The sequence below is a fragment of the Phoenix dactylifera genome, chromosome 11 (genome assembly GCF_009389715.1).
Source record: "Phoenix dactylifera cultivar Barhee BC4 chromosome 11, palm_55x_up_171113_PBpolish2nd_filt_p, whole genome shotgun sequence".
Classification (NCBI taxonomy): Eukaryota; Viridiplantae; Streptophyta; class Magnoliopsida; order Arecales; family Arecaceae; genus Phoenix; species Phoenix dactylifera.
In genome coordinates this window covers 26,159,253-26,174,778 of record NC_052402.1, presented here as the reverse complement: position 1 = coordinate 26,174,778, position 15,526 = coordinate 26,159,253, and the positions used below count along the sequence as shown (strand labels likewise).

At 37.6% G+C, this 15,526-nt stretch overlaps 1 long non-coding RNA gene across 1 annotated transcript; it reads left to right on the top strand.

Moving 5' to 3' along the window:
• The first annotated feature begins 7,995 nt into the window (after window positions 1-7,995).
• Window positions 7,996-9,172, top strand: LOC103721241. Its single transcript, XR_606285.3, has 3 exons — window positions 7,996-8,172; window positions 8,271-8,312; window positions 8,603-9,172. It is a non-coding gene; the product is annotated as an uncharacterized LOC103721241 (long non-coding RNA).
• The last annotated feature ends 6,354 nt before the right edge of the window (window positions 9,173-15,526 follow it).

The window sequence follows — 15,526 nt, the reverse complement described above, 5'->3', positions numbered from 1 at the left end:
TCTTTAACTCCTTGACTATTAGGTCAATGAGGGGCTCGATACTAATGCTTTGATACCACTTGTTGCCCAGCTATGTAGCTTAAGAGGAGGGTGAATTGGGCTTTTCAAAAACTTTAAGTAAAATATAGCGAAATAAAACTTAATGAAGGTGTGTGAGTTGTAACGAGTAATTAACAAAAGTAAATATACAAGACATCAAAGCACACAAGTCATGCACCATAAATACGTCAAATTTATGGTGCTTTGGTGCCAACTCTGCACCTACGTCCACTCTCTAAAATACCCTTCTTAAAGATTTTCACTATAATCTTTTCAAGATTATAGTCCGATTATTTTAGCCGAGCTCATAATTAATCCAATTGATTTTTACTGGCAATCAATCAAAACTACAACCGAGCCTTTTTTTTCTAGGCTCAATACAATCTAATTCAAGGTTTGGATGGACTTTTTTCTAAGTTTCAAATTTTGAAACTTATCTTAGCAAAGTATAAGAAAAATACATTATAAATAAATCACAGCTCCTAAAATTTAAATGTACACAAATAATTGGAGCCCTAAATCAGTTGGTTTCTCTTGAATAGACTTGAATGCTCTTCACCAACTCTCTCAGTAGTGAAGGATGTGATCTTTCAACTCTTAATAAATGTTCTTGTAACCCACCACCATGGATGTCGGCTTCAACATACTCCTCCACCTTCTTGGAGAGAAACGGAGAGGGAATCATCCCTTTTAGATTAATGAACAAAATCTATTTTTTTTGGTCCCTAAGATGGATTTGGAATGGGATGATCTAATGGGGTTTATTTAAGCATTTAATAGTGAAAAGTGGACTAAAATTTGGGAGCATAAAGAGAATGAAGAAGGAAATTGAGAGGGGATCTACTCCCTCCGAATTAATGAGCAAAGTCTAAATTTTTTGGTCCCTATGAGATGGATTTGGGATTAGGTGATCTTACGGAGATTTGTTTTAGTATTTAATACGAAAAAATGGATTGAAATTTGGGAGGAGAAAGAGAGAATAAAAAGGGAAGCGCAGAGGGGATCACCTCATAATAAAGGTATTTTTATGTTATAATAACTTTATATGCTTTCATGAGATGGTCATGTACAAATGAACGAGAGGACTAGTTTGAAATTATTTGGAAACTTGTAGGATCCATTTGAAATTTTTTAAAATCAAGGGTGTGTCTTTAGGATATGACCTAAGTTTAGAGGGTGTGATCATAATTTTCCAAAGAGATTATTCTAAAAGTATTTTGACTTTTCTACCTGTAGAAGCATTTTTTAAAATATTTTTACTAAACATTTATTTTTGAAAATACTTTTTGTTTTAAAAGTTATTAAAGTATAGTATTAAGCAATATCAACTTGTATTAAAAATCATATCCCACTATGCATTCTTTTCGAAAAAATTGTATTAGAAATAAGATTTGAATTGCGTATTCTGCTCATAACATTGGTGTGCTTCATATACAATTGAGCTCCTTAACTTGAGGGACCAGATATAGTAGAATACAACAACAAAATTTCATAATCATGGAAAAGATACTAGGGACAATAGCAAAATCTTATGATTTGGTACAAATACTAAATTTTAATATGACAATCACATCCCATAATTTTTAGAGATTGCTTCCTGGTGATATGTTAAGATTGTGCATGCAATATATGGCATCTATGGTATCCAAGATCATGCATACTATAATTGATGAGATTATGCATGATTCTGACAACTATAATACTTCCCTTCTAGTTGGTGTGTAGATCCGAAACACTCAACTTGCCTAGCACATAAAAAAATTGATCACGGCCCAAAGCCTTAGGAAAACTATCGGTACATTGATTATCACTTCAAAAAAACTTGGTCTGGATTATGCATGCTTGTAGTTTTTTTCAGACAACATGATAATCTATTTCAATGTGTTTTGCTTGCTCATAAAATACAAGGTTCGCAGCAATACAAAGTATTGCTTGGTTATCACAATAGAGAGATATAGGTTGAGAGTGGTGAATAGCCAAGTCAGAGAGCAGAATTTTGAGCCAAACTAATTCACAAGTGGTAGAGGTTATTGATCGATATTCAACCTCAGTGGTAGAGCGAGAACAATACTTTATTTCTTTATGTGCCATGAGATAGGGCTATCATCAAGAAAGCTACAATAACCTGTGACAGAACGACTAGTGGAACAAGTCGCCCAATCAGCATCACAATAAGCATTGAGATGAAAGTTGTTCAAAGTAGGCATTAGGATACTAAAGCTAAGGCATGATTTGAGGTATCTTAACACTCGAAGAGTAGCATCCATATAGGGTTGATATGGTGCATGCATAAACTGGCTAAGAAAATTGATAGCAAAGGTAATATGTGGATAGGTGATTCTGAGATAGATCAAATGACCTATCAGACGTCTGTATGGTCTAAGATCATGCAAAGGTTCTCCATCATTAGGTGATAATTTTAAATTTTGCTCCATCAGGGTGTGTCCTAGTTTAGCATCTAGAATGGCTACATATTCAAAAATATCTAAGGTATATTTCTATTGAGAGAGAAAAATACCTTCACTCGAGCATGCAACTTTAATGCCTATGAAATATTTAAGTGTGCCAAGATCTTTGATTTGAAATTGACCTTGGAGAAAAGATTTAGTGGAAGCAATGGAAGAAGAATCATTGCCAATAATGGGTATACCCCCACAATGGTGGTGTTGCCCTTAGATTTGAGAGTAAAGGGTGAATAATCGACAACTGATTAGTGAAACTAGCCTGAACTAGTGCTCTGGAGAATTTGGAAAATCAGTTACGAGAAGCTTATTTAAGACCATATAAGGATTTGTTGAGGTTCTCCTTTCTCTCTCTTTCGAGAAAAACTTGGTGGTAATTGCATGTAAACTTCTTCATTTAAATCACTATGGATGAAGGCATGATTAATATCAAGCAGGTACAAATGCCACTATTTGGCATCTTCGATGGCAATAAGACAACGAATCGAGACTAATTTGGCAATAGGAATGAATGTTTTATGGCAATCTAAGTCTTCAGCTTGAGTATAGCCTTTAGCAATAAGCCTCACTTTAGATTGGGGGTGACAATTTATGACCCAACCTATTAACTTGACCTGCGAACGATTTGCTTTAAGCAGGTTTGGATTTGATATAAATAGGTTTGATTCATAAATGGGTCAACCCTTCTAAACTTGTTTGTTAAATGGGTTGGTTTTAGATTTAAACCATTGACCCATTTAACCCATTTTGACCCATTTAATAATTAGGTCGAATTATAACCCGACCTATTTAACCTGTTTAACCTATTTGAAACATGCTTAACCTATTTCTGACCTATTTAACCCAACCCGTTTAATCTGTTTAGCTTTTTTAAATCTATTTAATCCGTTAAAAATTCGTCTAACCCATTTAACTTAAACCGAACTTGACATGTTTAATAAATTGGTTAGTGGGTCGGGTTGGGTTACCTGTTTAATAAACAGATCAAATGTAGATTTAAAATTTTTTCTTACTTAATAAAAAGGTCGGTTTTAGATTGATGATTTTTTGACCTGACCCACATCTAACCCAACCCCTATCTGACCTGATCCGACCCGATTGCCACCCCTACTTTATACCATTCAATACTACCATCAAACTTGTACTTGATCTTATACCCATTTGTACTTGCCTAGTGGAAGTGGCATCATGGTCCAAATGTGATTAAGCTCTAAGGCCTTAATCTCATCGGCCATAGCTTCACACCAGTGAGCATATTTCATTATTGAGGAAAAAGACTTGAGTTTTTGTAAGAGAAAATAGAAGCTAGAAAAGTACGGTGAGAGCTAGATAATTTATCAAAGAAAATATAATTTTGGAGTGGATGCTTCGTACGTGTCACGAGGTTGTTTTGGTATGGGCAAGAAGAGGATCAAACTTGAGTGCATTGAAAATCTTAAAGCCACTAGGGAGGACGTTGAATCCTTGTGGAGCATTTTTGGAGCTGGATCAAGGGATGTTTCAGAAAGATCAACTAGTTCGATGGAATCTTGATTAGAAGTGAAAGAAGGTTGGGTAGGTGAAGATGGAAGATCAATTGGAGTAGAGAGGATGGTTTAATCACCATTACTAGTAATGTGAGGAAGAATTGGAGATTGGAAGAAGGTGATATATGAGATGTGTTGGCAAATGGAAAAACTAATTCATGAAAAATAACATCCCTACTGGTAAATATTTTTTTCTCAAGTAGGTCATACATAAGGTAGCCCATTCGGCCATAGGGATATCCTATAGAATTGCATTTTTGTGCGCAAGGTCCAAATTTATTTTTGGATTGGATATGAGCAAAACAAAGACATTTGAAGGTACATAACTAGTGGTAAGAGGGTTTTTTTATGAAAAAATATTTCAAGAGAAGATTTATCACCTAAAATAAGGGAGGGTAGTCGGTTAATAAGAAAAGCGGAAGTAAAAAGACACTCACCTCAAAATTAGGTTGGTAGGTTGGCTTGAAAATGTAGTGATCAAGATACTTCAAGGAGGCATCTATGTTTGTGCTCAACTATACCATTTTGCTGTGCTGTGACAACACAAGATTTTTAATGAATAATTTTTAGAGAATCAAGGTAACTTTGCATGTTATCACTTATAACAATTTTAATTTTATGCGAAAATTGATTATTTACAAGAGCAATAAATTTTTTAAGCAAATAAAATATTTCATGTTTGAATCGCATGAGGAAAATCCATGTGCAATGTGAAAAGTCATCCATAATTGTTAAAAAAATAATGTGCAATAGTATGAGATGAAATAGAATAATCTTCCCAAATATCCATATGAATAAGTTTAAAAATAGAGAAAGTAACAAAAGTACTTGCAAGAAAAGGAGCTTCCGTTTGTTTGGCTAGAGGACAAAACAACACAAGAATATATTTTATTTTGAAAAGTAGAAAGAGGAATAAAAATATCTTGAGCTAAAATCTTTAATCTTGGAATGAATGGATGACCCAAACAATTATGCCAAAGACTTAACTGAGTACAATAAATCGTAGAAGTAAGAAAAACGAACCCTTGTAGCAGTAAAGACTATCCTTTTCTTCACCCACACTATTCAGCTTTTTCGTTGACTGGTCCTGAAAACTACAACAGTCAAAAAAAAGGATGACAACATAATTATATATTTTTATTAAACTTACTAATGGATAATAAATTTAAGTTGAAAGTGGATATGCAAAGAACATTGTTTAACTCAAGAGAAGGAGACAGTTTGATAGTCACTTTTTGGGTTATTTGAATTATTGGGTCATCTGAATTATATCTTCAATAGGTAGTTTAATGGACTGAGGAGTTGTTTAACATTAGAGTGACAAAAAAATATTAGTCAGAGACCATGTGGTTATAAGCACCTATGTCAATTACCCATGTTACGGATTATGAGTTGGAAGGAATACTTGCCATGTTCACGGAAGTGGAGGTTTTGTCAATGTTTAATATAGATAACAATTGGGCATACTGCTCTTGTGTGAGTTGGGGCACAATAGATGGGGCAAGAAGAATTTTTACTATTGGCAATATGATTTGCAATAGAAGTAGGAGTTTTGGTTCCTCCATTGCGGTTCATGTAGCCATGTAATTCGTAACAAGTGTCACGTGTGTGATCAAGATTTTTGTAGCAATTACAGTATGGTTATCCTCGACCGTCATGACCTCTATGGCTATGACTTCCACGTTGGTTACCGAAGTAACTAGATCATTCTCGTCAAAACGCCAAGCAGCCTCATGGTGAGTATTTGGCTCCGAACGATTGAAAAGAAGTCATTGAACCCTATAAAAAATTGAAAAATCTTTTCATCTTGAAAAATTCGATTCAACTCTTTCATTGCACCATAAGTGCAAGTAGAAAGTGGACATAGATCATGGAAAAAAGTGCTCCTTCAGGTCTTCCTATGCCTCCTTTGCAATTTCAAAATAGACTATGGTGTTTATAAGATCTATGGGTTGCATTCCAAATTCAAAAAAGCACCATGACATTGCAATTTTGCCATGCATCAAGTGTTGCTGAATTTTTGTCTGGCTTTTCAAGCAAGCCATCAATAAAACCAATTTTATTCTTGGCTAAGAGAGCATTCTTCATAGCATACCTCCATAGAGGATAATTGTCACCAATGAGGACTTGAGAGACTAGGACCATACCCGAGTTATCTAAGTGCTGGAGAAAGAATGATGACATTACATCAATGCTAGAATTGGAAATAACATTAGAAGAGGCCATGATTATCAAAATAGAGAATAAAGAGTCAAAGAAAATAAACAACTCAAGGATGATAGGAGAACAAGAAAAATAGGCTGACTTATTAAGAAAAAATCCGCTTTGATACCATAAAAAAATTGTATTAAAAATAAGATTTGAATTGTTTGTTTTGTTAATAGCGCTGGTGTGTTTTATATATAAGTTGAGCTCCTTAACTTGAGGGACTAGATATAATAAATAAAACAACAAAATCCCATGATTATGGAAAAGATACTAGGGACAATAGCAAAATCCGATGATTTGGTTCAAATGCTAAATTTAAATATGACAATCATATTCCATGATTTTTGGAGATTGCTCTAAGATGATATATCAAGATTGCGCATGCAATATGTGATTGTAATATGTGATTGTAATACTTTTGATTGTTTGCTATAATTATTTTATTATAAAAAATTTAGTATCTTAAATTTTATTTGGTTTTCTAATTAAAACTTTATCAAGACGTAGGGATCAGAATTTTAGAACAAATATGTCAGCAAAAAAATGGAAAAGTAGTCAATATAGTCGCATCGTGCAGTAGAACTCATATTTATTCAAACGCAACCAAAGAAGTCAAGATTCGTATTGGGAATTTAAACTCCACTATAAAACAGATAAGGCCCCTTTTGCTGGGTAGGAAACAGACAGAGCAAGAGAACAAAGGGCCATGTTTGAGATGGATGTGGCTTAATATTTTTGGATTTAGAGGGGGACAATGCCCCCTCTCGCACCATCACAAGGCCCTGCCGCTGGTGCGTATCCTAGAAATATAGGCTAACCAGTAATTAATCTATACACTCTGTTGATGGATTATTGATTTAAAGTATGTATAGCTACCTATAACATCATTAGCCATAATTTCCTATTTGGATTTTTAAACTCGAGTGTGCATTCGTTGGATTGGTAATAGGAATTGGATTGAAATCACCATCTCTAGCACATCCTCTAGCTTTTTAGCTTCTAATATGTGTGACGAAAAGAAAAATAAATTGGAACTTGATTTTCGAGATATGGCTTGAAGGGAGTAGAGATATTCTCCCATTTGAAGGTGAAATTTGGAGGATTGTGACCATGACAGGATCTTGATGGTATGAGACCCACATGGTATATATATATCTTGTACCATACAATCAGTCATCCCCCCATATATACACCAACGTGATTGATCAACCGATCCTCTGTATACCACAACCATCTCTTCCTACCAGATTAGATATTAGTAATGTGGAGAATATAGGAGTCCCAAATAGCACTGCTTAGGACATATTTGATTCGCAGCATTGTAATTTTTTTTTCTAAAAAAGCTGATATCTGTATATATGATGCATGAAAAAATAATTTTTTTTATATTTAGTTGGCCATAGAAAAGTAGCACATTAAGCATTTATTTTTTGAAAAAGTTAGGTAAAATTCTTGTTATGCTCTTAGTAGAATAAACATTTTATTCTATCTATAAGTTTATTTTTTTATCTCAATTTTCAATTTGTGAAAATATACTGCATATGCATTTTTATTTTTATAAAATATAAAAAAATTATTTTTATAGAAAAGCCATATATATATATATATTAATTTTATCTTTGGCCATAACTAGTTTTCTGAAAATTAGAAAAAAATTCAGATATCATTGCTGAGATAATTAAAAAAAATAAAAAATCGTACACATCAAACAGCTGGCGCTACATACTGAGCTTTCCGTTGATGTGGCCGGCCATGTGGGCGTAACGCGGAAGAAAGAGAGGGAGGGATAGAAAGGAATAAAGAGAAGCGACGCATCGGGCAGTTTAGTCGGTTGCTGTTCTATTTTCCTCTGTTGGCTGCTGCCCCAGCCCCCACCCCCCTCCCTCTCTCTCTCTTCTAAGACGTGCATGGGAGCGAAAGAAGAAAAGAAAGGAAAGGTTAGATCCATCGCCTCACAGAAAGAGCTCCCCAAAGCGCAGGTTTAAATTCTCTTCTCTATGTCTAATTGATCACAGCAAGATTTTTTTGTTGTCAGATTGGACCGATGGTTACTCGACACAGAGGGCAAACGGTGGAGGTTAGGGTTCTCTTGCTCTTCTTGATTCGTTTCTTCTGCTCCACTGTTTCTTCCTAATTTCTCTTTGCTTTGGATTCTGTACAGTTTTCGCACATCTCATGTTTCTCCTAGATTATTATGCTTTTTTTTTGAAGTGTGGGATCTTAATGTTTATTAGATTCCAGTTCTTAGTGGAATTATGAATTTATGATACTTGATGCTGAACTTTTGATGATGATAATTGTGTTCCCTCATTACCATTTCTGTTGATGTTTTTGTTCTGTCCAACTTTCTGATGTTATGGATCTCAGGTCGCTGTTCTCACGATTGAGAATGAAATATATGCTCAGTGATGAGGTGCAGTTTATATTGATGGCTTTTTGATGACTTTGCTGATCTTCAGGGTCATATCTAATAGGTGCTGTTTGTTGACCCTGGTGTTCTCCATCGGAGATGTTAGTTTTGGCAATTTATTGGTAGAAATGTTTGGGGAGAGGTGGAGAGGCTACTGAGAATTTGTCACTTTAAGAAGAACAAGCTGTATATGGTTCACCTAAGGTCACATTCTCATTGTACCGCCTATTGCTTATCTAGTGGGCTTAAACTTCCTTAAAGATCCATCCATTTGAATGTGACGAGTGCGTACCATTACCCTTTTTTTCTTTTGGAATGTGTTGGGTCCCCTGTACTGCCACTGATAGTGGAAACTATTATAGTTCAACAGTGGAATTTAGTAGGTCTAATGTGATCCTAGGAGTATTTGCTTCATCACATAGACAATGGACATTTTTTTCCATTCACATGTTGAGAATATGTATATCAGTAATAGTGGTGATAAATTTAAAAATAAATTAGGTGAAAGGTTTTTTAAGCATTATTAATTTGAAGCTCCCAAGACAGATGATGTGCAGCTCTCCTATTGCACCTATCACTGACAGCAAGTATATGACATGGTACATGTTATCAGTGAGAACAAGAATCTAAAGTTACTAACAAGCTTTGTAGCTTTTTTGTGTGAGGTTTCTGTGTTACTTTAACTTTTCTTGACCAGTCTGAGCTATGGACTTGCAAAAGTATGTAATGTTTATGTAACTCGTATGGAGGAGTTTGTGATGAAAGGGAATTTAAATATTTAATGAAGATTATCACTGATTATCCCTTGACGTGTGAGTGTTGAGGAAAGCACAGAAATTGTATGCAGTTACAAGATTGCTTGGTCAATATAAGCTAAATCTTCTTTATGTCTGGAATTATATCTGCTTCATATTTGTTGAAAGAGAAATTAGAGTCAAATAAGAGGGAGGATACCGTGAGTGGAGGACTTGGCATGACAACAATTAGACTAAGTGGCTTTCTGCTTTTGTGGAGTGATATAAGTAGCATTTCTGTATATGACAAAGACAGAGAATCCCTACTTTCTTTTGTTATATTGTTATAACGATTCTATGGGACATAGGCACATGGACTGGTCCTCACTGCATTCAAGGTGATTTGGGTTGTGATTACTTTTCCTTTGATGAAACAAGAAGTATCATGCCCAATATAAGTGTATTTTGTTTCTTTCATTACTAAGAAGCATAATTCGATTGGTGCGGCGCTTATGAAAATGTAGATCACCAACTTTACGCATGATTTTGGTGATGAGTAAGGTTGACAAGTTTAGGAATTCCTTATTTTTGTATGTAAAACAGGACCAAATGATCATTGGACTCTTTTTTTGGGCTGTACTGTTGGATGAAATTAGGAGATATTGAACCATGTTGTGGGTTGCATTCTAGGCTGGAATTAGTGAAGTCAGATAATAACTTAGAGATATCATATATATTATCATTTTAAATTACGAGTTTGTAAAGAAACTCAAGCAGAAGAAGTGTGTGAAGTGGAAGAGAATCTCATTTTTATGCTTGTACAAGAGATGTATAGGTGAGAGATAGAAAACTGGTTTTAGGAGTTTAACATGAGATGTTTGCTGATGATTTAAAGGTAGGGTTGGAGAGGGAAGGATGAGTTGATCTGGACACAAGATATCGAGGTTGTTTGTTGTATTAAGGGGATAAGAACAGTGTGCTTCTTCATGAGATGGATGAATGATTTTTGAGGATGGATACTTGTTGTATATCTGATTTCTTTTCTTTTCGAAGATGAGTTATATAAGTGAGTTTAAATTCAAGAATGTTTTAAGTGAGAGAAGATATTTTATCTCTCTCTCTCTCTCTTGCTCTCTTCCTGCTAGATAGGAGGATGGTCTATATGGTTTGTACTTGTTAGACTCGAAGTATTAACTACTTTTAGAAACTTGAGTTTATGGAGGACTTTGAGGAGAAATAGATGAATAAAGATATTTGAGTTCAAAAAAAAATTGTGCTCCTTAATCTCTTTTCCTTTTAGTTTATCCATATTTTGAGGTTTTATGATGTACCATTGTTGAAGAGGGTGAGCCTTCGTACCATGGTCAGGTTGCTCCATTGTGGCCAGGAGGTCATAGGTTTGAAATATGGAAACAACCTTTCTGCATGCAGGGGTAAGGCTGCATATATCTAACCCTTCCTAGACCCTGCAATGGTGGGAGCCTCTTGCATTGAGCTGCTCTTTTTTGTGATGTATTATTATGTCACTAAGAATGAACTCAAACATTACCAGAAAAGGATATTTAAGCATGCATCAAAACCATGAAATTATTTTCAAGGAGCTAATCAAAAGGTCCAATTCTTGATTTTGTAACAAACAAATTTACCTCTTTACTAGATGTCACATTGCCAAATATTTTTGTTGTTCCATTACTGCATCGTTGAATTCTGTATAATTTTGTGTTATCTTAGAAAAATTTGATATGGTGTATTCAGGTTGAATGTGGCATGTGATAGATAGGATGACATATGGGTGAAAGTTGCATAGCTGATGCATTGTATTTTCATAATGAAAATTCAGTTTCGGTTAGTTGATCTTTTCTTCCTTGTTTATTCTTTTCTATAGTAAAACAATTAAAGTTTGTCCCTCTCTTCTTTGGTAGTCAAGCTGTTTAATGAAATGTGTGATGGTTAAAAGGGCAGGGTTATTGGGGGAATAGCTAGTTGGTCAGGGGGACATGGATCCAAGTTTTCACATGTTGGCAAATCATGCCCCAATGTCTAGTATTGTCAACCTGGAGAAGGTGCAATATAAAGTTCATTTTGATTTGAATGGATGTTAGAACCTGATGTTATTGTTTTCTCTGGTAGAAATTAGGATGACGAGAAGGGTGTTGACTCTTCCATATTTCATTGACTTAAGACTGATTATAGACTACTAATTGAATACCTTTGTCCTTGTTTGGATGCTTGGAAAAATGACATGATTGTAATTCTCTGCCGGAATAGAAAATAAAGGTTTAAAAGGATGAAATATTTGGCTCGTATTTCAGGGAAAGAGTTGTTCTAGTGAAAAGCATTCACTCCAACTATCTGGTTCATTTCATTTGTAAGTTTTGCAGATCACTGTTTCTGAAACTAAATTTAAGAATATTGATGATCTATTTACAGTATTTTGATATCATTTCAATTTGATAGGGCTTCTTGAGTAAAAGGCAGCTGATATAAGTTTTAGGATATCAAGAAGCTAAATGCTTCATTTGTAGGGAAATAGTTGTGTCATAGAGGTTAGGCCAAAGCAATTGATGGTTTGCGATACTCTGTGACTAGTTAAGTTATTTTCACAAAGGAGGGATAGAGGGTTAGTGCTACCTGTGACACTTTTATATAATGGAAATGCATCACAGATGAAATGAAGGGTTTGGAATAATGACAAGTTTAATGCTGGCCAAAAGAAGAGCATTAGATTTTGGAAGGAACTTTAAATTGGGATATTGAGCTTTCTTAAGTATTTTTTGCTCTTTCTTGATGTTTCCTCCAATGTCAATGCCATGATTAGATAGGTCAATGGGATTTTTTCTAATGTCCTCCATCTCGAAAGGATTAAAATTTTAAAACTATTATGAAGATCAGGGTGTGGCTATTTGCATCTCGCCCTTGAGGAGAAAAAAGTTAATGAAAGAATTTCTAATCTGAAAGGTCAAGATTCTTTTTCCTTAGGAAACAGTACTTTTGGCATAAGGCTTAAAACTCTATCGCCCTTGATTTATTAGAACTTGTTTGCAACCATGCTAGGCAAGATAGTTATTGCTAATGATTTCTGGAAAAAACATTGTAGACTAAGTTTTGGGTCAAGATGAGAATGCCTTCTTGTATGTTGTCTTTTTTTTGTTAACATTATATACTTGGTTTTGCTTTATTTTTGGTTTCATTGTTATAGAATAACTTTTTTCTTGGGACCAACATTTGTTACTAAGGAGGATAAGGATGGGAATACCTTTTTGCATGCATTTGCTATGAAGTTTGGATGTTATTAGATCTTCAATAAGACTTGTAATTAAGATCCACTGAACCGGTACCAAGATCCGTATCGGTCGGTGCCTAGTATAGCTCGGTACCGGTTCGGTACCGAACCAAACCGGTAAGGCATGCCGATTCACGAACCGGCACACCCTAATTTTTTTAGGAGTTCTCAAAAAAAATTAATTAGTAGTCACTTTTTTCAAACTTTTTTTATGAATTTAAGTCTAATTTGATTTTTTTGATATTTTTTTTATTTTTTATTTTTTTTGATATTTCTATAATTCCGGTTTAACCTAGATTATACGGCTTATTGCTTTAAAATGATACAAATCAAGCTCAAATCAAAAAATTTGGCATGATCTCTCCTTATTTTGCAATTTTTGAGCTATTTTTTCAAGCCTCCCTCCAAAAAAAGGTGGAAAGGAGATAGAAGAGAGGAAGCACACTTTATTTAGCTTTGGATCCTCCTTCTAATAGTCTGAATCGGTATTGTTTGTACATTTTTTGGAAAGGAGAAGCGGTGGAACCATTTTCAAATAGCGTTGAGAAGGCCTTCCTAATGCCATTAAAGGCATCAGGTGGCAGTGGCAATAATGCCATACCTAACCCAGTTCGAAACTGGATTGTCTCAGCACCAAACCAGCCGGTTCTCACCGAGTCGGCACCGAACTAGCCGGTTTTGGCTGGTCCAATGACGATTCCAGGTGGAACCGAATATAAAAGCCGAACCGATTCGGTTTCGCACCGGATCGGCTTAGTACTATCCAAGATATGCTGTACCGATACCGGTAGGCGTACCGGTCGCATATTGGAATAATATGGTTTCGGTTCGGACTGGTTTAAACCGGCACGGAACTGGCCAGCTCTTCCCCGCAAAAGCGGTGCGCCCAACCGGAGCCATGGAAGAAGTAAAGAAGAGAACGAGCGGGAGGGAGGGGCAGGGAGGGGGAGGGAGGGACGGGCGGCAGAGGCCGACGCCGTGGCTGTATTTGTTGTTTCTTTCAAAATAGTGGACGCGGCCGTGGAAGAAAAATAAAAATTTTTACTTGAAGTCGGCGAGCGACGGCTGCATTCCCTGTTTTGAAAGAAATAGGAGACGCAACCTTGGCCTCCGCCACAGCCCCGCGGGCTCCCCCGTGATGCGGACACTAGTACTGGACTGATTATTTTACGGGATCACGGTTGTCGCAGAAGGACGGTCTAGCCACTTTCGTTGTGGTTGGATTGATTTATGTTATTTTTTATTATTTTATATTGGTAGGATTAATTTGCATATTGTTATTTGAGGACCTTGTTTAGATTGTTTTCTTTGTAGGGACCTATTTGTTATTTTGTGGCCCTATATGTATATGGGGCATGCATTTGTTTTTTTGGAATGAAAAGATGCATGAAAATTAGCCTTCTTCCTCTTCCTCCTCTCCTATTTTCTTCTTCTTCCCCTCTTCTTCTCCTCTTTCACTCTGCCTTCCATCCCTTACATCCGTCCTGCATCAGCTTTGGTATCAGAGCAGGGCTGACTTTGCCTCTGTTGCTGAAGTCAAGGGATCCAGTTTATGGACGGATCCCCACCGATTCCTTTTCGGCCTTTCCCTCATCTACATTTTGCTGGAGTATTTGCACCGCGAATGCCGGAACGAACGGAAGATCGCTGCCCGACACGCATTCCGAAAAAGAAGGGTTGTTCCCTTTCGTCCTTGTTCTCTTCTCTCTCCATCATCTCACTCCCCGTGAAGAAAAAAGGGGCAAAGCCCTCCCGTCGGTCGCTTCCTACCCAGCGCCATTCCACCGGTCTCCTTCACAAGACGCCGTCGCCGCCTTCGTCCCCCACCGCTGCTGCATCCGCCATCGTCTCCCTTCCCTTCCCTCCCCTTTCTCTCGGGTCTCACACAGAGAAGGAAAACCCCGTCAACGGGTACCCCCACAGCGGTCCGGGAGGAAAATAAGCTGGCCTCCTCGTCATTTTCCCCTCCAACCGTCACTGTGCATGCACCAACCACCGCCGCCGTTTCGTTGCACCGCTGATTCGCCATCGGACACCACCGTGCCTCCCCGGATGCTTCGGCCGCATCTTGCGGCCACCGCCCGTGGCCGGATCTAGGAGAAGGACGCCGCTGCCCCATTCGACGCCACCCTACTCCACCGGCGCAACGCCTCCCCGCAACCACCGCCGCGAAATCAGGCGTGATCCGGCGGAGTCATCGAAGGGGGAAGATGGTCTACAGTGCGGGTAAGGTCTACACCCATTAGCCCATCATCCATTAGCCCGAATCATTCAAAAAAAAAAAAATCTTGCGGATCGGACTATCTTAGTGGGTTGGGTTTGTTAATCCGATAACCCGACTCCACTTGAGTTAATAAAAAAAAAGGTCAAAATTTGAATTGCCGCATGTGACGCATAAGTCACGCACGTGCGGGAGATTTCTTCTTTCCCTTCTTTATTTTCCCGACTACCTCTCTTCTTTGGTTTTTTTTTTTCCCGACCACCGCTTTCCACCACCCCACGCCGCCTCTTCTCAGTCGTCAACACTTCCGCCCACCGTCACCGCTGCTGCCGCCAATTCTTCTTCGCACCACCGCACCGCTGTCTCTCTCCTCTCCCGCAGTTGCTGCTGCATCGCAAGACACTCGCCGGCCTTTCCGTACCTGCCAGCACTTCCCACGCCCACCACCTTTGCCGCCCACTCTGCCGTCCACTGCTATCTGCGCCTCCGCCCGTTTCCACTGCCACTGCCATCTCTGCTGCTTGCACCACCGCGCCGCGCACCGCCCCCGCTTTTCCATGCCACTGCTCGCCGCTACTAGTCGCCGCCGCGCCGCCGCGTTGCCATTGCCACCGTCGGCTGCTGCACCATCACTGTCAACTCT